This window comes from Athene cunicularia, assembly GCF_003259725.1.
Source record: "Athene cunicularia isolate RWA chromosome 3 unlocalized genomic scaffold, athCun1 chr3_part1, whole genome shotgun sequence".
In the NCBI taxonomy this organism is placed as follows: Eukaryota; Metazoa; Chordata; class Aves; order Strigiformes; family Strigidae; genus Athene; species Athene cunicularia.
In genome coordinates this window covers 119,126,295-119,150,972 of record NW_020799097.1, presented here as the reverse complement: position 1 = coordinate 119,150,972, position 24,678 = coordinate 119,126,295, and the positions used below count along the sequence as shown (strand labels likewise).

The 24,678-nt window shown below is 43.2% G+C and overlaps 1 protein-coding gene across 1 annotated transcript in view; it reads right to left on the bottom strand.

Moving 5' to 3' along the window:
• The window catches only part of BTBD3 (BTB domain containing 3), a 25,013-nt gene extending 23,501 nt beyond the window's left edge, over positions 1-1,512 (bottom strand). Inside the window, exon 1 of the mRNA XM_026844969.1 lies at positions 1,407-1,512. The gene's annotated coding sequence lies outside the window, so the exon portion shown is untranslated. The remainder of the gene's footprint in view (positions 1-1,406) is intronic.
• Positions 1,513-24,678: the final 23,166 nt, after the last annotated feature.

Below are 24,678 nucleotides of genomic sequence, written 5' to 3'. Positions count from 1 at the left end.
CCCCCCCCCCCCAAAAAAAAAAAAATAAAAAAAAATCCCTAATCATCCGTCTACAGTGCCCACATTTCATCCCAGGGCCATCAACAGGCAGCCTGAAGGATGAGCCACCCTTCCCCCTCAAATATTTTTAGGTTTTTTTCCAAATAAACCCAATCACACAACAAGAGCTTAATGCCGTATGTCCTTCCTTGCATGAGCTGTTCCCATCCGGCTCCGCATGTAGGGATTTTGGGTTAAAAAGGAGGAAAAAAAAAAAAAAAAGGCAAAATGCTTTTTATTTTGGGGCTGCTGAAGAAATAATTGACAGGATAGAGGCATTTCCCAGATCAGCATCTGGGTTTATCCAGGAGCTTCATAAATAAGGGATTTCTCATAACCCCGGTGTATCTAATCATGTGGGAAATTAAAATGCGTTGCTAGCATTTATTTTTAAAAGCATAGCAAAAGGCTTTATTTGAAGCTTTGGGGTGGATTGTTGTGTGGTTTGGTTTTTTTTTTTTCTCTCCCTAAAGAAACAATTATTTCTGGAATCGCTGCTGTGTTCCAATTTTAGTCTTCCATGAGCATTCATTTACCTATATTATATACATGTTTATTTTAGAAGATACCTTTGCAATATGAAATTAGGCATATCTGTGGATACTCAGTACGTTGCTTCTCCCATTTTAATGTTAGCTATTAAAATAGATAAGAAGCTAAATAGCAACAATAATGACTGTATATGCACACACACACACTCACTTTATAGCTTTTATGGATTTTACTGGCAGAGTACATGCTTTAAACTGTAGCGTCTAAATGATGATGAGGATTTAATTGGGACTTGGGAAGCTAACGAAATACTTGTCATCTGAAGTGAACTTAACCACACCGTAGATAACCACTGTCATTTTCCAGACTGAAGGTAAAAGGCCATTCTGTAACTGGTGTAATTCAGATGGGCAAGGGGTAGGCAGCAGCCCTTTCCTCCAGTTCAGAGGAAGTTATTTTGCAACCTGAATTTGAAATCCTGAAGTGGGAAAATATCTTCTGGCCATAACCCCGGCACATCCAGGAGTGAGAAGATCAAGTCCTGGGATATTTTCCACACATGCACTTCTGATTGAGAGGCATCAGGGGCTGCCCAAATTCCACTCCATAACACTTGTTTTTCTTTCCAGCCCATCTTGTTGAGCTGTGCACAGGGGCTTGAACCATAACTCCCTAGCATACCTCAAAGACCTTCAGGCTCTGGTTTAATGCCAGTATCAACACTGAATTAAACTGCAGCAGTCACCACCACCCTGCAGCAGACTGCACACCCAGCTGAAGTTGCTCCTGTACAGCCAGTGTTCCGGGAGGCCGTACACAGCACTGGAGCACCAGTCCCACCCCACCCTCAGCCCTCTTCACTCGTGGGGACTTACAGACACGGGATGACAGGTTACACCTTGTCTGCATGGTCCAGCTCAAACACATGCTCACAGTGCTGCTGCTTGGCACCAAAGCACTGACGTGCAGAGCTGTAGCCTCTCCTCTTCCTTCTGCAATTGCACACTCAAGTATTAGTTACCTGCTTTGAGGCACACAAATGTGTGGTTACCCAAGTTAGGCAGACATGTGCGCAGCTCACTGCATTTCTGTTTAGTTACCTAGCACTGCAGTTTGCTGGCAAGTTTCAGCTCAACTCCAGAGCAAATGAGCCACCAGATAAACCAGACCTGGCCACAGCTGCAGCACCAGCAAAACCATCTTGCAAGAGGGGACGGAAAGTACAAAGCTGCTGGGCACTGATGTCTTCTCTCCTCATGTTGTCACCCTCCAGGGTGACTAACTATATATAAAATATGTATTAAAAATCTCATGAGGAAGAGGAGCTATAGCCCAAGAGCAGCTGCAGAGGTCTTTGGGGTGCTCCTTCAGTTTTGCCTGCTCCCAGCCCAGGTTTCTGGGCAAGCTCCAGCATCACCTATTGCAAACCAAGGCTACGCTACTGGCGAGGGTGAAGCTGAACAGACTGTGTGTTGGGGAGAGCTGCTCAAAGTATTTTAGTTGGTGTCTGCAAAGCTGGGATAACTGGGATAGGTTCTGCTCTGTGCTGGTGGTAAAATAAAGCCAAATATTTGTGCTGATTCACAGACTCATCTGTTCTGGTGTCACAAGCATATTTTCCAGGTATTGAGCAGCACTTTCCAGAGACTTACTAACTTGAAGAACCATTTAAATATTCATTTTCCAGTTCAACTTGCATGCAGGGTAGGGTCTTCCAAGTGCTCCAGGGTATAATTAGTTTCTCCAGAGCATCTTCCCACTGGACACTTTTCTAGTTCTGATCACGTTTCCCCTCCCCATCTCCCCAGCATCTAAAAGCTTTGCTGAATTTCTGAGTACAGCCTCCCACAAAGGTTATCATCTTATGTTTAATAGGGGGGAAAAGACAGTGCAAGAGATTTACTGCAAATGGAAGCCATTACTGGAGCAGTTATCAAATGAAAGAACAATATAATAATGTCTAGTCATAAAGATATGACGAGTTGCCTGTCAGAGGCAAACACCTGACTTGTAAAATTAGCCTGGGCAGCTGCTGCAAGCTCTTGACAGGCAGGACAAGATCCTTGAAACACACAGTTAAACACCCTGGTGTTTTGTAGATGTACAGGCTGGAAACTGGGCACCCAAACTGGGATCAGCCAGAGAGAGATGCATCAGCATCCCAAGGTCATGGGAGGCTTTCAAGTAGAGTCGGAGGTGTAGGGGGGTCAGCTCAGCACCATCCCAAATGTCCCTGGGGGTTGCCACATCCCCTGAGTTTATTCAGACATTGGATACCTCCCAAAGCTAAACCCATTATCTCCAGCACAGCTGTAGCTCATTGAGGCTGTTGACCGCAACTTTGGGGTTAAGTATTGACTAACTAATAGCAGATGGTGTTGAATTTTGTCTGCCCCTTGACCCATAAGGTCAGGTTACACAGGCTGTGAAACAGCAGCTAGAAGATGCTGGTTTCCAGTCCAGTGTATTAGAGACAGCTTTCTTCATCTCTCCCAGTTCTGCCCTCCTGTCAAGAGTTGGGGCAGAAGCCCCTTCAGGCTTAACCAAATAGTTGTTAACCTTTCCAAAATAAAAGCACATGGACAAGTAGGTCAAATCACAAGGGAGGAAAATGTTATATTACCAGAAGTATCTGACTGCTGTCTGAAAGCCAACATCTCCTGTCAAGAACTGTCCAGCCTCACAGAACATGCACCAGCACCTCTCCATCACACACACTACACCCTAGCACCAGGACCTTCTCCCCTAAAAATCACTTACTTTCAGCAGCAGTCAGTTATCACGCCTCCTTTTCCACCAGACATTTTCCTGCATCAAGGCTACACCAAGACCCAACTCCTAGCCTCCCAGTCAAGAGGTTGTGCTCCTCCAGCAGCCTTTTATAGCCGGAGCACATCATAAGTAAGCCCCAGGTGCAACAGTCCCAGGTGCCTGTTAACCCTTCCTTGCCTGTCTGAGGAGGGCCGGTGATACTGGTGGCCGCCACTGGTGCTGCCTCTGTTTTGTGAGTGCAGTGCCACTTGTTTTGGTGTCTGGATGTGAAAGTGTTGGCCATTGTGATTTGTAAAACAGTTTAAGACATGGGAAAAAGTATGATGGGAGCCTTCCCAATGCTGACTGCTAACTGAGGCAGTCAGCCTAGCCTGGACACAGAGAAAATCCCATCACAACCTTGCTTGCAATACCTGCTTTTAAATAGCCTGAAGATAGATTCCTGCCATCCTTAGCTGTAGCTTGAGAGCTTGAGAAGCAGCTGAAGCCCCTGCATATCTGTGGGAGCATCTGCTTTTTTGAAACATGCCAGAATAAGGCATTTGATGCAAACCAAGGGATCCAAACCCCAAAAATCCTGCTCTTCAGCATTGTCTTTTGGAGACAGAGCTCAAGGGTTATCTCAGAGGGAACATTAATGTACCCAGAGGCTGAAAGGCATGAAGGAAAGCTTCCCTGAGCTTGAAACTTTGGCTCAACCATTCAAATTACAGAGAGACAGCATTGCCTGAATGACAGGTTAACAAGCTTCTACCTCTGTCCATAAAATATACAAATAAACAAATGGCTCACTTTTTTTTTTTTTTTTTTTTTTTTTTTTTTTCCTAACAGGGTTGTCCATCAAAAAAGGGAAAGATGGAAGGCTAAGGTTCTCCTATTAAAGGCAGGCTGCAGCTGGTGGTGACTATGGCTGTGGCAGACCAGTGGTTTTCCTCCTGACCTTGGGAACACACAGAATTAAAAAACCTCCTCTATCGGGGTGTTGTTGCCCAGGTTTTTGGCTCTGCGTGCCTGTGTGCTGGCACCAGGCTGGACACGGGTGCATCGCAGGCTCTGCCCAGTATGTTGGTGCCCACATCCCAGTAAGCCATGCTGGTGGCGTGCTGAGAGGCTGCACACCTCTGCCCCATGCCCTTGGGGAGGCAAGCGCTCCTCAGCTAGGACTCTTGGCTGTGTACAGGGGCAACGTATAGGATGGGTGGTCTATCTCCTGGATGTGTGTGCATGCTGCATCTACCAGAGTGAAGTTAGGAAAAAATATCCAACAAAACTAATAGGCCAACAATGACTCTGAAAAGTCAGCTCCAGTGGTCAACTAATCAAGCCTCCTAAAATCTGTGGGTGTTAAAGCCTGCCTCAGAGTCCTCAGAGAGATTATTAACTGGGAGGTCTCCAAAAGCAGGTCTTTGTGGGATGTGATGAAAGAGCTGCGCGAGCTCCCCTGGTCTCCGGCTGGGCCATCAGCTCTGAGCAGAGGGAGGCGCTAACAGCAGATGAGTTTGCTTGGAGGCTTAACTCACTTCTGAGCTCTGATGGTGAAATAAGATGGTGCTTTAATAGAAGAATTAGAAAGGAAAATGGTTATTGAATTTTACTACAAAACCCCAAGGCAGGATGAGGAGTAGGATGTAAAAATGTTTGAGGAAATTAAACCAGCAATAGGGAAGGGCAGAGTGTTAATAACAGCAGCCTTCGTTATCCTAACTTACATTGGGTGCACCCTCTAATAATTTCAAGTATCATTCAAGTGAACACAACAAGTTTGACCCACTGCTTCTTAAATAAACTGCTGTAATTATTAATATGCATGTATTATCAGGAGCTGTCAAGAACAACATCTCGAGCCTGTTATTGCAGAGTGAGAGACCTGAGTACAAATCTTGCCCTTGATAATTCTGTGTGTGTGGGTTACGGACCAAGGAGGAGGTAGAGGGTGTGCAAAGGGATGCACAGAGCATCTACGCAGCATGCCAGGAGCTTTCGGGCAGGGGGCACATACAAATCTTTGCATCCCTCAGAGTGACTGAAGAGATCAAATGCAACTTGTTTCTGCTCCAGAGATGTTAGTTTGCTCTTACCCATCCATACCTTTCCATGTTTTTTTGATGACAGTGTATGAATGCGGTGGATAATCCAACCTCAGCTCCATGGGGAGAGCTGGTCAGAGCAGTATTCACCAGCTTTGCCTCCTGCTAACTATGTATTTTTTAATCCCGTCCTTTCAGTGTCCAGAAGATGACAGGCTCCCTCTCCTCCTTGCTTCTGCACAGCAGAGGGCATGGATTAGCCCTGAGTGAGGCATCTTGAGAGCTGTGACCATCTGGCTGTCATTAGTTTGATTTGATTTGATGGAAATGGACAAATGTAACAATTAGTGTAGAAAAACCTCCTAATTAAAAAAAAAAAAAAAAAAAAAGTGATGGTGATTGAGGATGGATGGGTTTTTAATTTTGTGCATGAATGAAAGAACACATTAATTAAAATCCATGGTTTATTTATTTGTTAGTCTCATTTTGTAGCAAACTGAACCTGGCTGACAGCTCATGTCTTTGTACCATGGTCCTTGAAATCCTCCAATCTGGATTTCTCCCACCACCCTCCTCTCCTCCATCCCTCCACTCATCTCCTCTCCCACATCTCCCTGACAGCCCAGAGCCCCTCATTGGAGGGTGGGTGGTTGCCTGCAGTGGGACCAGTGTGGGGACAACAAGGTAGAGGGAAGACTCTGGCACTGTGGGGTATTTCAGGACTGTTTTATTGAAGTGCCAATGTTTCAACTACAAGCATTGTGGAAGCAGGAGGCATTCAGCCCTTGACATTAACTGGCATTGGAGATGTCTGGATTAGTGATTTAACTTCCAAGCTCAATAGGTAGTCTAGAAGAAGCTTCAAATGGAAATTAAATATACTGCAGGATAATGACTGCAATGCCCCACATGTAGAAATAAAGCCAGCCTCAAATCCATTCATGATTTATTCACTGAGGGCAGAGGATGCTTTGACCTCTGTATTCAGGAATCCACTGGATGACAGAGGATGCTTTGACTTCTGTATTCAGGAAGCCACTGGATGGCAAATGCTTTGTACATGATGGTCCCATCATAGCACCGTCGGTGCGTGGTGCATGATGGTGCCACCAGCCTGCTGGGTCTTGGCAGGGGAGACCTCTGGAGTGAGGCAGGCACAGCGTTGCTGCTCTAATAGTTTTTCATCTGAAATACTTTTGTTCTGAAAAAATACTTTGCATTAGGAAAGCTGGCTGGCCAGCAGGTAGCCTGATAAACTGGTAAAAAGTGCGTCAGTTCCGGCCAAACCTTGTGCATTTCTAGGGCTGTGAAGAATAGTTTCATTTTGTGAGTAAGGAATTGCTCCTAGGAAAGCTCTTCCCAGCATGGTTGCATTAGTACCGTGAGAATCCACAGAGGTGGAAAAGTCAGCATTTGTAATAATACCAGTGTGAGAAGTGCAGTGCGATTATGGGGGAAAAAAAGGTCATTTTGGTGCGCGTTGGCCTCGCATTTGTGCCTGCCCCAGTTCTGCCTAGTAAAATGCACATTCACAGCTGCAACGATGCAGGTTCTGGGCAGAAGTTACCCAAAAGCCTAATTGGAGGTATGCACAAATGTTGCGTTTCAACCTTTCCCCCCCAACCCTCTCGGGATTATCTTTAGGAAATATCTGCATGAAATATTTCCGCTTTTCATTTTGAAATGACATTTTTTTGTCCATTTCATAATTAAAACTACAACGAGTTTTAAAAATGTATCAAAGAGGATTAAAGAACCTGAAAATGAAACCAAACAGTTTATGTTGGGTTATTTTTTTTTCCTCTAGTCTCCTTTGGTTCATCCAGTGAACCAAAAAAGCCTCTGTTATTCATACAGCTGAAGTGAGTTGTATCAGCGTTCAAAAATTAAATGCAATTAACTATGTGTACACAGCCTAACAGCAAGGTGATTCCTCTGCAAGTTATCTAGCTGTGTATTAAGAGCTGCTGTTGGTGGGCTTGTCGCTGAGCTGGATTATTTCCCCTGAGATCAAAACAAATCAACATTTCCTCGCTCGGTGTTTCTGAAGACGACGTTTCAGTAACAGCTGAACAGCAGGGTTTGGAAGTGAACTGGGTTATAGGCAGAAGGAATATTAAAGTGAAGGAAAAAATCAAAGACTACATGAACTCCAGGAGAGGAGATGGAAATTTTTTATTTTTCTAAATGATTTGAGTTTTAATGATACACTATGTGATTTCTCACACGGGTCACCAGTTTAATGCAACTGCACTGGTGCCCTTGCAGATTATCAACCCTGAAGTAATTTGATAAAACCAGACCATAATATGATCAAGAAAGGGAAAAAAAAAGGTTCAAGGATTTCAGAAATAAGGAGACAAACCTCTAAACATGCCAGATTTCCTGTTCTGGAGGGAAAAATAATCACAAGAATAATATAACTGCAGCTCTCAGAGTGGGATACCTTGCCGTGCATGTGGTATTCCCATTTAGGAAATAACCAGGACATTATACTGCTTGTTTTTCTTTGATTATACACACTTCCACGTGAGGTCAACATCTTAAGATTTTTTTTAAATTTATTTTGTACAATGTTCTGGGAGTTCTTTTGCTCTTTCTTTCCTCTGTCAATCTGCAGCTTTCCTCTCCCGACAGCTGCCGGCTTCGTTAAATGAAGGACATATTTTTCTGCAGTGATAGATGCCTTTTTTCTTTGGGGAAGAGAAAAGGCGGGGGATATAATTGTACTCATCACCTGCAGGCAGATACATTGCAATTTTTATTTGTTTTTTCAAGGATATGATGAAAAGTCTAGTTTGCTCATCTGAGTTTAGTGGAAGAAATTGAGCTGTTTTTCTGCAGAGCATGAGAAACTGTATGAATAAAGATACCTCAGTCTTTGACTGGATTGACACCCACAGAGGACATCCCTCCTTGGTCAGGACAGTCTCCCATCACTTACACTTCCCAGTCCCCATAAGCGATGTGCCCCCAGGATTTTACAGGACTGGTAACCACTGGAGCCAATGGGGCAGGCTCTTTGCTGGTGCAAACAGTGGGGTCCCTCTCGGGTTTTAGGGTGATAGCTGCTCACACCACACAAATGACAATCCTGTTTGACCTCAGCAGGGGCAGAACAGGTCTTAGGGTCAGTAACAGACTGAGGATGCTATGCTGACAATGCAAGTCTTGATTTATTTTTTAATAATAAGTGGTCATATGCATGACTTTTTGCCATCCTTAATGCTGCTTACAAATCTCTTTGTCAGAATTGACATGAGACCCGAATATCCTTTAATTCGATCAAATAAGCAATAAAACCCAGCTGGCTCAGCTGGCAGTAGCACTCTCCAGCCAAAGCAGCTGTACTGCTTTACACCTGCAGAGATTTTGGCCTAAGTTTTGCAATAGCTGAGCTTCAGCCAGTAAAACTAACATTGATTTTCAATTCTCTAAGTAAAAAAAAAATGTTGTGGAGTTTTTTGGTTTTGTTTTTTGCTTTTCCTGGAGGCTGGCAGAAGCACATTACCACCAGCACAGCTTTTCTTAGCATGAAAGTGGGCTAATCAACCTGTGGCAGCCTACGTGGTAAAGAACATGCTTGCACAGAAAGGAGTAGTCATTTTGTTTGTTTTTAATAAAATAAAATAGATACTAATAATAAATAATATAGTTCTTTAAATTATTATTGGAACTTTATAGTAGGAGAGAGACAAACCAGAAAAACACCCAATGAAGGAAAACAAACATACCCATGGCATTTTGGGAGCACTCCTCCCAAATCAGGGGTTTCTTATTTTTGCCCCGCCAGCATCACACATGCATTTCTGCTTGCTGCCAGCACAAATACAGCACAGATTGTGAGTCAAGGCTTCTTATTCTACAAAGAGACGTAAACTGGAAAAACTAATGTGGGGGAAAAAAAAAAAAAAAAAAGGACGGATTTGAGAGTGTGTGTTAAAAATAGCTAGAAGAAAAAGGAAGGAAAAGGGATGGGATGCAAGTCAACAGGCTTTCAGGTGTACTCGTAGCTGTAGCTGTGTTTAAAACAGTGGGTTGCTAGCAGCCTGCAACAAGGAGCAGATGGCTGTGCTGTAGGAACTATCCATTCCTCTTGAAAACAGTGGTGACTATAAGAATAAAATTAAATATTTGCTATAGGTAAGTGTGCTGACAAAAGGAGTGAAACTAAAGGGGAAAAATAACCCACATTCAATGGAATTGTTTCCTCATGTAGCAATGCCATTGGTTTGTATCTTGGACCTAGCACAGGCCTAGTAGGAAATAGTTCATCATGCATATTTTGCTTGCATGAAAATGCCTGCATTTCAAGCTAGTTTCCCACTATATATGCATGATATAGGTGCACTCCACCTGGGAACACATGGAAAATGGGACTTAGATGCTATTCCTTGTTTCTGTCAGAAGTACCTTAAATATTTTAAGGCTTTAAGATGACCAACATGCAAGACAATGGCAGCAAATACCAGATGAGGGCATCAGCATCTCCAGACTTATATTTTTGATGATAGTATAAACCATTCTGTTTAATTAAAGACATCCAGTGTGAGGCTATTTATAGGTAGTGGGGGAAGGAGAAGCTCCTCAAAGTACTTCATGTTGAAGGACCCTATTTTTGATCTCTGCTGATAGTGGGGTTTTATGAATCTATTACAGAGCGTAATAAATAATAGTAATGAGTGCCATCAGCTGGTATCTGCTGTTCAGAAACCATGCCTGCAATCACCAGCTCCAGACTAAAACAGCTCAGCTTTTCATCAGCTTCTGCAACTCTGCAATATGAGGAGAAAAATCTTGTCCCGTTGCAAGCAGGACTGGAGGAAGGCAGCACATACCTGTCTAAAGTAACACTTAAACCAGGGCATCAGTATTGGGAAGCCTCACCTCACAGAAAACCCACCCAGATATCCAGTTCCTCAAGTCAGGAGGCAGCGTGGTGCACCTTGGGGTAGCACCAGGGCTCCCCGCCTCCAGGCTCCTTGCTGTGGGTTTTCCTTCTCAGGCTGGACTACTCAGCTGGTGTTTTGCAAGTGGGAAACTGAGTTGGAATATGATAAAAGATGGTAGGATCGGAGCATAAAATAGAGCTGAAGGAAGCTCTAAAGCCTTGCCAACATAAGCCACCTCTGCCTGTGGGTGACAGCTCCAGCCAGCTGAGGTGCAACTTCCTTCCCGGACAGTGTGATCTGCAGGTTTGGTATGAATTTGGATGAGATGTTGGGCGATATGGTGTAGGGGAGAACTTTGTAGAGTTGGGCTGATGGTTGGACTCGATGACCCCAAGGGTCTTTTCCAACCTGAATGATTCTGTGAATTCAGATAGAAAAATCTGTGACGTAATGAGTAAAAGTGTCTACTCGCTCCCTCATGCCAAATTTGGCTTAGAGGTCTCCCAACAAATTACTGATCAGATTCTTCTCTTTAATTAGGCAGATCTAAAAGGGGCAAAGCCCTACTATGTACTGCTGCCAGCGTGGTAGGAAACTATGCCTGCATCTCCATAGAATAATATTTGCATCATTAGGATAAACTTCAAATTGAATCTTATTCATGTAATCAAAACATCTTTGATGATTTACTTCCCATCATCCCTGTACAGTATTCAGGATATAAATAGCTGTGTTTTAGGTATAAAAGACTGGCAAACCATCCTCCCTGTAGTGTTCAGTGTGTGACAGAACAACTCCAGCAGGGTTAACAGCTGCCATTGGAGGGTATAAAGGGGATATCAATCATAGTTAATTTGTCATCAGGTATCTGGGGTGGACATGTGCTCTGCAGAAGAGGATTGACAGACTTGTTGGGATGTGTGGGGATCATTTACCAGGAGGGACCCTTTCATCCATAAGTGAGACATTTTGGGCGAAGACAGAGGAAAACCATGTAATGACATGTGAAGTATTTCTTAGCTGGTCACTTGGGGACAGGTAGCATTAGAAGCAGAGCTGGAGCTTTCCTTGGCCAAATACTAATTAGAAGGAATGAAGAAAACAAAATGTGCAGTGAAGAGCTTTTCTAAAACAGTGATGTAGCCTTCATAATCTTTATAAATGCCCTGACTGATTTGCTCTAAGTGTGTGATAATGGAAAAGTACCAGAAGTTTCAAATGGAGATCAGGTGAATTCTAGTTCATGCAAAGATTTAACTCCATTACAGCTAGGAGTTTTTCATGAAACATCTCCCGTTAAAGATGGCAAATGCAGGGCTCAGCAGAAGCTTCACCATCCCAGCTGCTTCAGATGTGAGCCCAGGTGTGCAATGCAAAACCTGATTTCCCTTAGACAACCTGTAATACAACTGCAGCAATTGCATGGTCCTGTTGGCCAAGTCCTTCGTTGAAGAACATGCTGCTCTGGGAGTCTTGGGAAGAGTAAAATGTGGCACCAATATCCTGCTGCTTCCCAGGCAATAGCTACGTGTCTTGGACCGCTAGAAAAAACAAACTGACTGTCAATAGTTACAAGAGCCAGGTATCCATTGTATCACCTAGCCCCAAGTATGCAAAACACAACTACAACACTAATTAAGTCATGATCTTAAGCAGAGGACATCATACAGCAAAACATTGTGATCACCGTAGTGCCAGTAATAGATATCTCATCATTATTTTCATGTATTGCTCACCCTCCATGAATTTTGGCAGCTTCAGCCTTTGGGAAGAAAAAAAATCTGGTGTAACCTGGATGCTGTACAGGGCTTAAGCAGAACCCAGCTGTAGCAAGCCAGTTTAGCCTAGTCCCAAATAGCTGGGCTGACTGGAAACACTGTGGTCATACAGAGCATGTGTGGCATCCACAGTAGAGTGCAGTGCTGGCCAGATTCCTAAATGCTTGCGCTGTGATTTCAGCTCTTAATTTCTGGTGTTTTGAAATAAATCACCGGATAAGATAGCTAAAAGATTCACCTCTTGTGGAAAAAAATAAATCACAATACAATTCAGATAATAGCAGCGTTCAGGAAGACTCCAAAGCTGCGACCTCATGGCCTTTGAGATGGGGCACAATGTATGGAGAGAAAGTATGGAGCAACGTGGGTTGCACTGACCGTGTGGGCTACGTGTGGTTTGTCATAGCCTTTAACGCAGGTGTCCTGTTGTCACCTACCATCCGGGTCTCTTCTCACACCACCAACTCTCTCCCAAGATACTGGGAAGGGCCACGGGCACCAAGCAAGTGTTTGCAATGTGCCTAATGAGTGTTCATCTGCAGAAGATGAATGTGAAGGAGGAAACTGCAGAGAGATTAGTGAACTGATTCGGACACCAGGCAAGGCAACTTCAGTCACTCTTTAAGGAATACGTTTGTACATAAGCTAACAACTCTGCTACAGTTTCATGTCATTAGGCTAATGTTCTGTTTAAATAGAGTTATTAATCATTTTGTTATTAAACCCCTTTGCACCTTGCAGCAAATTGATGGGAAACGAAAGCATTAGTAGGTTGTTTGAGGATTATGAAACGGTCCTTGTAAAGCTCCCACTGCTTCTTCAGAAGGTGAAAAATCACAGAGGAGCTAATTGATCGTGCCAAAACAAGCCTCCAAAAGTGCTGCGACTTAAATAGAAGTAACCAATTGAGTTGCTTTTTATATGTTCTGACATGTTTTAGCCTTCCAAGTGTACGTATGACTCACATTTTCAGCTTTTTTCCCCAAGTCCTGAAACTTGTATTTCTTTGTGTACTTTATATACCTCTACTCTCGCTCAGAAGTTATTAAATATCTAAAAAATCAATTTCAGAATTTTCTCTTAGATGTCTTTCTTTTAGTAACTGGTTGCAGGGAGATACCATAATAGTGCCCTGCTTATTTCTGTATTGAAGTTTTGCACTTAAGCCATTGCATTGCTAAGTTTAACTTCCATACTATAGTCATGGGTTTTTCAGGGAAACCACATTTTATGCATCGCATCCTATGTGTATGAAACAGGTTTTTACTTTTCCCAGGAAGCAGTTAAAAATCATGTTTATTATCCCTGTCAACAGCAGCTGTTGAAATGCTACAGCTGTACTTGTTCTTAATTTCCACAGCTGTAGCTCCTCCAGGAGAACAATGAAAGGTCAAAGGCAATGGCAGCCCATTTTCTTGCACCAAGGTCTTTCTCCAACCCTCATCAACTACATTACGACAGCACATCCCCGAGTGGCACAGAGCAGGTGAAGAGGCAGCCGTTGTTCACACTATCTTCCAATACAAGAAGGAAGTGCCGTTGAATTATACTAATAAGAGCCAAATTCAAAAAGAGGCAAGAAGACATGGTCTTTCATGTGACAGGGAGAAGATCTGGGCCCTGCCCTCCCTGCCCAAGGATGCTGAGATACAGGTGCTCTCTTAGATTCAGGTGCAGCACTTGGACTGTGCAAGCACTTGGAAATCCTGTGAGGGTTAACGGACAGGCAAAACACTTGAGGCTATGAACCTCTTAGGGGTAGGGGTAAAAGGGCTCCGTTCCTGCCCATAGGCTCCAGTGCAAGGTTGAACTGTAAGGTAGGAGGAGACTCCTACCTTCTTGTGCCAAGGAAATTTTGAATAACCCCACCTTGTGTTATTGACACTGACTGGTCCGAAAGCCAGTTGCATCTGCTTCCTGCGTATCAAGGGGCTTTTCTACTTAACAGCTTGAATTATAAATATGAGTATGGGAAAAAAAAAGGCTCTTGAAACTTGATTGCCTCGCTCCAGGACCACACCAGTGGGTGAGGAGCAATAGCAGATTCTTGTTTGCTTCCTAAGCCCCACCAAATTAATCTCTTTTGCCCTCAACTCCAATTCCTCTGCTGTAAGTGTGGCAACAGCCACCTGGCAGAGTGCCTGGAGAGGGCTACAGCAGCCACCTTGCTGTGACATGCTTCAGACAGTGGCCTTGCAGAGCAAACAGACCTTCATTTCACACTGAGAAGACAAAAGAGCAAATTGAAAGCTCTGTGAAGCAATGCAGACAACATAAGTCTACAACATTTAAAGGTTTAGTGAGCTGTTTTGTCTTTAGAGCATATAGTTGATGGTCAAATGTTGTAAAATGCCAAAAGCAAAAAAAAAAAAAAAATAAAAAAAAAATAAAATTAAACTATTGCACCATTATCCATAACATTTTTATGTCTCAGAATCCTCTGTGTATGAATTTTTCATTTTTTCTTTAATAAGTACTAGCACACCAGGGAGTACTGTAAAAGAGAGAGAGAGCATAAGGGGTAATACAATGTTGGGGAGAGTAATAAGCAATAGCAAGCAAGCCCCATGATCTGGAAAGCAAGCTTGTTTTCAGATATTTGAGGCTGGAAACAACTTTTGTTTCAATTTCGTGATTGAAGCCAAGGGTCTTAATTCTTCCTTCATCACAAATTAGACAAGTAACCATGACTAAGTCAGTTTAGTTGGAGACTAAATAATGAAAGAGAATAATCCCAAATGAATGTTTCCACACTACTTCAGGGTAGAGTTGATGTGGCTTGGGTGCTTATTTTTGCATTTCTATGTCTTAGTGCTTCTCTTTAAAATGTTAGTAACTTAAATTTGTTTGAATTTGAATTCCTGAGTGTGTGTTTTTTTGGGGCTGGAGCATCCCCATGGTGTGCTTTACCTGTGAGCTCAACCTTTACTCTCTCTTCATGTTTTCTAGAGCTGTAGCCAAATAGATGGCATTAATAATACACGTTCAAGCTGCACACTGCACATTCTAACAGAGAATCCTTTACTTTTAATGCAAATAAGTATGCTATCAAATTGGTACATTTTCCCATTTGTTTTGGTTTTGAGAGGAATATGGATTAGAGCTGCGTTTTTGGCACACGAAGGAGCAGATGCAGGAGCATTTATGGAAGCACATAGGACATTGGCTGGTTGAATCTGCCACAGAATCACTGCTCACTCGTGTCCTCTGAAATATTAATTGGCTGCTGTGCTAGCAGTGCCATCGCTGCCTCTATGCCAAGCTCAGTCCTGTCCCAACCTCCTTCTTGAGGAGACAGCAGTGCCCTCCAAGCACTGAGCAATTTTGTAGAGTGACACAAGGGGCGAGCTGTGTCTGACACTGAAGCAGATGTGAATTTATGGCCTTTTTTTCTTGTGGAAACGTAAAGCTCAAATATTAATTAGATAAAAACCTTTCTAATAACATCATCCTCCCTGTGGGGTGTCTTTCTGGAAGTTCAGGGTAAAACCTTGGCTGATGAGGGACTGATGGTACAAGCTGGAGCAAAGCATAGGGCAGGCAGATGCTACAGCAAACAACTCAACCCCTCTCCCTTTCCCAGCTGTGCCTAAACACTGCATCCCACTCCTGCTCTCCCATGCCCAGCCTTCCACGTTTTCCCAAACACAGAACAACTCTGCGATGGGGATACGGAGTTACAGACCTGAATTTGAACCTCCTTTATGTGTGACATAAACAGGCACTAAATCCACGGTTCTGGAAACAAGAGCAGGACTTTCAGCTCTGTGCCAGCCTTGCGTTGCCACCTCTGCCAGCAGTACTTTCATAATTCAACACTGTTAAAAGTCTTGGATTAGGGTAAAACGACAGGCTCTGTGGGCTGCTTTTAGCCAGACAGTTGAACTTCTGACACGCTGGCACTATTATTTTTGTTAACAATATGAAAGATGATAATGTTAGAGCAGGGTCTGGGGCTGGTCTGCAAAGAGCACTACAAACATTTGCAGGTGACTTATCTCTGTAGTGTGGCGAGTTGAACTTCTGGCATATGCTGTTTCTATTAAAGCTAGATGAAATAAAGGCCCCTCAGAGTAGGACTGCCAGAAACTAGCTCTTTGAATGTGCAGTCATCTAGTTAGCCAAGCCTTGGAAAAGCCTTTTTTTTTTTTTTCTCTCTACAGACCTCCTTTGCACTCATTCCCAGCTCTCACACCTGCATCTCAACAACATGGAGATCTCCAGGCAAAGGGACCAAGGTGGTTCCCTCTGTAGGCAGGACATACTTAGAAGGCTGTTTAGAGGTCAGAAAGCTCCAGCAACCCAAGTCAGCCATCAAGTCATCAACCAGAGCAGGAGAGACCCTAGCAGAAACCCCCTAAAGGATTTGCAGCCACCACCCCAAGCTACAGAACATTTCGGGTAGGAGAAGACTCTCCCATTAGAGCTTTGGCACTCTTGATAGCACGATTAAGGGTTGGTTAGACCAGAAAGAGAGGGAGAACACACACAAGGTATTGCAGGTATGGGGGACCAGAGAGAGCTCTAAAATACAATGATACAGTGTAAAATGGCAGTGCTTTCCACAGAGCAAGGACCCAGGGCTTCTGTGTTTCTGGGGAGTGCTCATACCACAGGAGATCTCAAGTTAAAAAAGGATGTAGCAGCAGCACTCCTGGACAGAAATGTGGAGATATTGTTGGGGGTCAGACATAGGATGGACCCTTTTCAGTGCCTGAAGGGCAGCAGCTCTTTGGGGAATATGCAAGACAGAGATTCCTGATACTCTGAAATGACACCACTGCTTGCAAGCTTAATAAAACAGAATTAAGACAAACACCTGAACATCACAAAGATGCTGCAGCAGGTTCAAACACAACTACAGAAATCTGGTATAATAGGAAGTCTCCACCACTACTGTTTCATTCACTAAAACCTCAGAATCAGCAAAATTCTTTAACAGGAAAAAGCAAAATAAAATAATCTCTTCTAGTTTGTATCATAATCAATGTCATGCTATCAAAATGCATATTAAAATATTTTTTAAAATACTGTAACCTCAAAAGAATTATAGAAAATAAAGGACAATGGAATTCACTGCCTAATGAAGTCATTGCTGGAGATATAGCACAAAACGTCAGTTGCCTCGTGTTCATTTTGCCGAATTTGGAAGGGAAAGCCTTCTGTTTTCAACTATGAATAGACTAAAATTAGCTCCATCCTTAGCCCTTGACACTGTCCACATTAGACTTTTTTTTCAACAGCTAGGTTAAACATGGAGAGACACCCCAAAGAGTCACATTTAAAAAGCCTGCAAGTCAGTCATATTCAAACATAACTTTATAAAAATGCACAAGAAGCAGTTCAGCAGTTGGATAAATGAAAAGTTATGAGGTAGGATAAACAGCTCGCTAGACAGCTGTAGTGTTATGGGAAGAACTGACCTCTCTGAGGACACAGGGCTTAAATCTCATTGCAAATAGCATTTTGCCTGCTGAAACCCAGAGCCTTTAGAGCTGGAGGTAACGCTTCGATGCTATTAGGGGCATGGCATTTCATACGGCAGACAACTGGATGAAGCATCTATGTGCTCTGCAAAATAGGATTGGATGATAATTCAATAAAATTACACCTTGCATCCACCCAACAATATTAGGAACTTTTGCACAAGAGCTGCTTGTCCAGAGAAGCTGTGACTGGCCTAGCTTAGCAGTAATTCTAGCAAGCCACATGTAAATAAAGCTTCATTCCTATCTGATAATCCAAAAAAGTTAAATGTACCACATACCAGAAAGCACCAGGCTTGTTACTTGAGCCATCCTTTCTATGGATCAGGTCCAGAAATGATATATGAGGGTTCCCAGACTGTCTTTAGGGGGGGTCTCAGCAACTCATCACTGAGGAAGGTTGGGCTTGACGGCAGGGAAGCAAACCAAGCCCCCATTGCCTTTCTGTGCAGCAGAAACCTGATGCAGTCTGCAAACTCTAGAGAAAAGTTATTATTAAAGTTAATTAAAGTAGGAATATGTTGAAAACGCTTCTAGGCAACTTGTGGAGACCTCCCAAACAATGCTGAAGTGAGTGGGAAAATCGAGATCCACATTTTTATGACACCTGTGAGACAGAAATCAGGGACCATCCGTCCCCTTGCCCCGCCATGATCAGTGTTTTCTATACATCCAACACTGCCCTGGGAGCCCCAGCAGCTCCAGCTGGTGACGGAAGATGCCAAGGGGAGTTAAGAAATTACTCTTTTAACCAAATGTTTTAACAAGGGATATGGTGGTTTGGTTATGAAAATTATTTCTACCCATAGCCCTGGGCTGGCAAGAGTTAAACACCCCAGGTCTGCACAACAACACAGGATTTTCCAATTCTTTGGGTTTCTTTCCTCCTTTGAATGGGTTTGTTTGTTTCCCTTGGAGGCTAGCAGTCACACACAATAGGCAGATTTTTCAATTAAGCCATTTTTTTCCACTTTTAGTCTTCAGTGGACACCAGGTGCCAATTGTTTGCTACTTGGTTTCTGCCTTTCCCATCCTGCCTACAGTTTAACCCCTTTCTCCCATTCCTGCTTTTGGGGAAATACACTCCTAATGCAGATGGCTGTTAAAGGATTACCAAATGGCTTCTTAATTATCTGTATCAGGTATGAGTGACATTAAACAAGGCAGTATATGGACCTTCCATCTATGAATTTAGCATCAGAAAGTCAAATATTAACTAGTCATTTATCTTTCCTTTGAAGCCCTCTTCATAGCATATTTATTCATAAGGTGGAAACATTTTGCTCTTATTAAAAAAACAAATCACCAAGAGCCAGCTTAGGCAAGCCTCTCTTCCAATTTATTTAGGTAAGTCTAACAAAGACATTGTGATAGTTTTTCTTATAAATCCCTCATCAACCCATTGCTTACTGGGGAGGCAGCTCAGCAAGTTTTAGTGCACAGCTGCCATCCCATGCTTCTTGAGAGCAACCTCACCAACTGCCCCATCCTCCAGAAAACATACATCAATGTTTTACACAGATCAGGGATTAAGTTAGGCCCAGGCTGGGGTTTAGCTCAGTTGCAGTGTCACTGCTAGATGTATTAAACCCTTCCATATATCAGATTGATTCTGGTTGTCATGTAGCTACTGTGTTGCTGTCAACATGCTCCATCACAGCTTACCCTGACATCGTGATCAAGTGCTCAGGGTTCTGCCTCATGTATTAAACATCAAGCTAGGCAAGCAGATAAAATCCTCTCTCTGCCATGCATTTCACCTGCGTGTTGCTCTGCATCATCATTATCAGAGAAGGAAAAAAATAGACATGGCCGGTTTTTAACGCTGTAATGTCAGGGTTGTATCTTGGTGAAGAGCACCTGAATCGTGTTGCCTGCAGCTATCAGCTGTCCTGCCAGCGGGGCACAGTTAGCAGGGAAAGGCTGAGGAAAAGGAGGGGAAAGGGGTTTAATAAGGAAACAGTAGAAGAACCAAGACTGAGGAACATGAGGATAAACCTAAAACTATACTCTGAAGATTTGAAAGAGCACATTTTTAAGATGACAAGACATTCAACTTGGGATGAGGGACTTGCTCTCTTTCCAGATCCTCACAGTACCAAAAATCCATCAAAAAGCCATCTGTGGAGACTGGATACTCCTGTCACCCTTGCAGAAGGTCTTCTCCACTCTCTCACTGCGCTCTTCCTGTACCATGCAGGGCTGAGCCACACATGGTCATCTGTCTTCTGTTTTGTTTGGTTTTTTTAAAAAAAAAACCCGCAAGAAGTAAACACAGGTGAAATAATTCAGTACCAAAATTTTAAAAAGAACCCCCAGAGCTGTGGGAAAAGTAAGCATAAATATCAAAATAAAACAAGATGGAGATACTAAGAGAAGGATCATGCTCTAGAGCAGCAGTGGTGTGGTGGGAGGAAAGAAATAGAGAGCCACAAATCTAATAGCATTTAGAGGGATTTATGCACAATGTTTAAATCCCAAGTATTATTTGGGAGTGAAGATTTAGTGATTTATCATATTCCGATTCATTCCTCCCCTGCAAAAGCAATAGGCAGAACCAGCAGAGCATGTTTCTGAACATGCTATTCACCAAAAGCCATCACCCACAAACCCAGAACAACTTCGCCCTTGACAAACACTGTCTCCTTGGGGCTTTCTGGAGAGCTGGGATTTGGGAGGAGGCCTTGCAGGGGAACAGAGTTTCCAGTGTCAAAGGAGGGATTTAAAAAGACATAAGGCTGTGAAATATGATGGGACCTGGAAGGAATTAGAGGAGCAGGTGTCTCAGCAGAGGACCTTTGGCCAGTGAAGCCAGATAAGCCTCAAAATCAGTTAACAGAGGAGCTGAGAGTAAAACTCAGCAGGAGATGCTGGCCACACGATCTCCCACCCCAGGAGAGGGGATCCCAGAGAGCCCAAAAGCACATGCCCCCATGCCCAGCAGACAGGATCTGACTGGGACCACAGCATCTGCTTTTGGCCAAAGCCACCCTTTATTTTTCATGAACCACACAGAAGGATGGTGTATTTATGATTACTGCTCTCAAGCTGTACTTGGTTGAAAGCAGCACTGGGTCCCAAAACTAAAGCAGGAGGCATGTGTAGACAGATCCTTCAAGACTCAGCTCCAATACAAGGCTAAATAGCTGGTATATGTATGCATTCAGCAGGGATTATTAAATCAAGTGAAACAGTATTTCAGGGTTTTCTTCAGCTGATCATTTAGGAACTTGCGATAAACTTCCTTCCCAAGAGAAGCCTCCATTATACCCGTGCACACAAAGGAGAAAAAAATACAGCATTAAGAAAGGTCAGCACAGAGATCAGCACGCGCAGGCTGAGCTGCCCCTGTTTGGCTGCAGTTGCTGCTTGGCAAGAGACAGCTTTCTCCAGCAGAGCAGCACCCCAGACATGGCCATTGCTAGAGAGGGGAAAAAAAAACAAACCCAAACTGGAAAATGCTTTTAAATGGAAAATGCAAAATTTGCAGAAAGCCACTGAAGTTATGGTGAAACCCAAAACTAGGTATTAGTAATTTTTCAAGGACAAAATTGAGAGGTTTCCAACAGCAACTACAATCCCCCCTTGCAAATTGTCCCAGCGGATGCATGTTGTATCCCCCTGTGACACAACTGTGTTGCAGGACAGGGCTCCTCATCCCCTTGGCAGGGTGACTGGAGAGCTGCTGGTGCCATCAAGGGACACGCTCACTCTGGGTCCTCCCTTGGAGCTCTAAGCGACAGGAATTGTTGCTCCGCAAAGGAGCACTTTTAAGATTGTACTTTGCATAATAAAATAAAACCCATGAAACAAACAACTCTGGCACCATAAGAACAAGGTACACACAGGTGAGAATTACCCTCTGGCTTTGGTTTCCATGCAGGTTTCAGGCTGGCTTTGGCTGACCTGCTTTGCCTTCATGCTCTTGCCTGGTTCCAGGCATTACACAACAATAGTGATTAATTGCAGCATGTTACAACCAAGTTCTAAGTAGCTTCTGTTGAATGTGTGAGCTTTTGTTTACCCAGAATGATCAATTTGTGTAATCCACAGTTTTGGGAGCCATCAACAAAACGGTTCATAAAAATATTAAGAGCTCCACTTCCCAATGACATTGATGGGACAGTTGTGGGAACTGAACTGGTACCAGGGTATTACTAACCCAGGGTAAATTTAGATCATTATATTTTCAAGCAAGAAAAGGGGATGCATAATAGCTTTGAATCTTCAGTGGCCTATGTATGTTGGAAATAGGCTAACATATGTAGTCTTTCTGAAGACTCTACATCCACACATGGATTTGGAATCAATTTAATGCACAGTGCTTTATGCAATTATACCTACAGATGCCTAAGTGAGAAGTTAAATTAGCATTAACTTGGTAGCTTTTGCTAAAGGCAGACAAATGTGAATGGGCATTGGGCAGATTTTCCTGTAAAGCTCTGCTGATCCTCATCAGTTCCTGAGGCACTGCTCCAAATGTAAACCCTAGTGATCTTTTTAGCAATTAGGCCCTCTCCAGCAAGAGCCTCTATGCCCAAATGGATTCAGAAACAAGACCCCATCTCTGCAAAAGTCACATCTCCTCAGTGTGAAGTATTGCCATTTGGTCAACAGAAGGAATGATGCTCAGACATAAAGACTTCACAGGTTCATGAGGATAATCCTTACTCAGAAATTCTTACAAATCCATATGTACTGGTCTGGGGACCTACACATTATGTGCAAGCCAATAAAAAACATTTTGGAATACATTATTGAGAGAATTCTGTGTGAAAATTGACCCATAGCCCCCAATAAACAAGGTACTTAGCTTCTGAAAACTGTCAAACTCACTGCAGAGGTGGTCTGTGCACAGGTTGTGTCTCAGGCTTGTTTCACTTACTACATGTAGTTTGTACCTGCAGTACCTCCACCCAAAAAACAGGCTAAACACCATTCTTCTGTTCAGAAGCCCTAAATAAGACAACTCTAAATTAGCACAAGTAGACCACTCCTCCTCCTTTTAGTTTATAGCACACTTACGTTGGGATTTGGGAAGAGTATGTTCCACCTTATGAGTAGGACAAGAGGCCAAAAGTCACCTCAGATGTGCAGTTATAGGAGAATGACTGAAAAATAGGATCTGGCCAGCGTACCTGCATTTCTCACTCTCCTCACCAAGCTCATGTAATATTTGAGTCCACATGAGTAGGTGCGATATCAGTTCCAACCACCTATCCAGAAATCTAATTTACCAATGCAGTTTAACTTTCCTTCCACCACTTTGCACTCAGGTCCCCTATAGAAACAGGTCCCTTTTATGAATCCCAATCCATAGAAGTTGAGGTATCAAGCCACACGGAAAAAGTACCATTGACAATGCCATTAAAGTAGCAACATCAGCAACCTTATCTACAGTTATTTCAATGGAGAATTTGCATGTAAATTCACAGGCAACCGGCTACATTTATTAGGAGACACTCACCTTCATATCTAATACCAAATTAGTTCACCCAGAAAGCTTTTGAGAACTAGGAGGGTTTGAGGGGGACCCTCAAAGTTGACATGACAAGCTATGCTTGCAATCATATATTCCCACATGCTTTCAAAGTGGTTGTACTATTAGTATCCAGGAGCTAGAAGAAAAGAGCCTCTGCTTTGTACCAGAAAGGTTCCAGAAGGGCCTGGATTACTCTGGAAATGGCAAGAGTCCAGATCTGAGGAGTACTGAACAAGATTTCAGCTATTCTAACATTGAGCATGGAGAGAAGCTACAGTTTTACATGTTTTCCCCTGACATGACAAATCCTGAAGCAACACATAGGCAAGAGCAAGAGAACCAGTGTCTCATGGTTCTTCTGTATTGAACCATAACTCCTCATCACTTGCCTTTAGTGCTTCTTGGATGGACAACATCTGAAACCTAAGAGGATTAACTGACTGCATAGGATGTCTTTTTTAAACACTGAGGTTCACAGTCATGGCTCACTGCAGCTTCAAAACTACCTATATCCCCAAAACAACCTTTACTCTGTGATCTCAAGAAACTACAGAACTTGTCAGCTATTCAGTCAAAATAAATTTCTAATTTCTCCAAACAAAATAAGTAGTGTTTTTGTCCAACCGTGTTAACTATGGAAGACTGCAGAGCCAGAGAGATTTTTACCCTGTTATGAATGTTAGGAGAGCTGGATTCCTGATGAGCCAGAAGAGTTGGCAGCAAATACACAGCATAAAAATGATTCAGAAGCAGCCCAATACCCTAATCTTATGAAAAACCAAAGCCACAAGACATATAATCAGCTGCAGTAGGAAAATTATCAGCTAGGGAGAGCACCATTTGTTTGCAGCAGAAGCAGTAGCATACTCATATCTTTCTCTCCTGAAAGCAGGTGCAAGTAGAGCAAACTGAGATTTGCACCTCTTGGGGCACCTCCCCACTGGTAGGAGGGCAGACTGACATTGGAGGATTGCACATCACCTGTTAAACAGCAGATTTCTGTTTCCCCACTTTGCTGTAAGTAAGTAGCTTCTGATGAGTTGACTAAATCCACAGCTGCTCATGTTGTCACCTTGGTAATCTACTGCTTGGAGCAGTTTCTCCCTTCAGTAGCTCTCAGAATTGGCACTGAAAGGCTGATAGGTTTTTAAAACACCTGGGAAACATTCCTGGACCTCTCATCTGTCTGAGGAAAGGCATGTCTAGAGTAGCACACACCACTGCTCCCATAATCTGGAGGCTGAATTTCCATGTTGGCACAGCTGGGAGACAGAGGCACAATTGCTCTGTATGAAAAACAGGTTGTGAGTGATTTCTTAAAGCAGATTAAAACAAGCCTTACTGCTGTATCCAGAGAGGGGACAGATGGGATTCCCTCCTTTCCTGGGACCTCCTGCAGGATTCTCTGTAGCTGTAGGACCCTCTGCAGCTTGGGTGAGTCAGGCTGTAGTTTCTGAACTCCTGCAGAGAAGTTCAAGCAGCAGTAGTGCAGCTACGTGCCCTTCAGTGAGACTCTCATCTCAAGTCATGAAAGCTCACATCCCGAAATGCACAACAGTAAATTCACTCAAATGCTTCATGCCTCTTCATTTCCCCCCCGTAAATGAATAACATGACCTTGGAGTGCTGCTTTGTAGTTTGATTTTCTTTTTTTGTTGTTTGTACAAAGGAACAGCTGTTGACTTTTTTTTTTTTTTTTTTTTTTTTAAA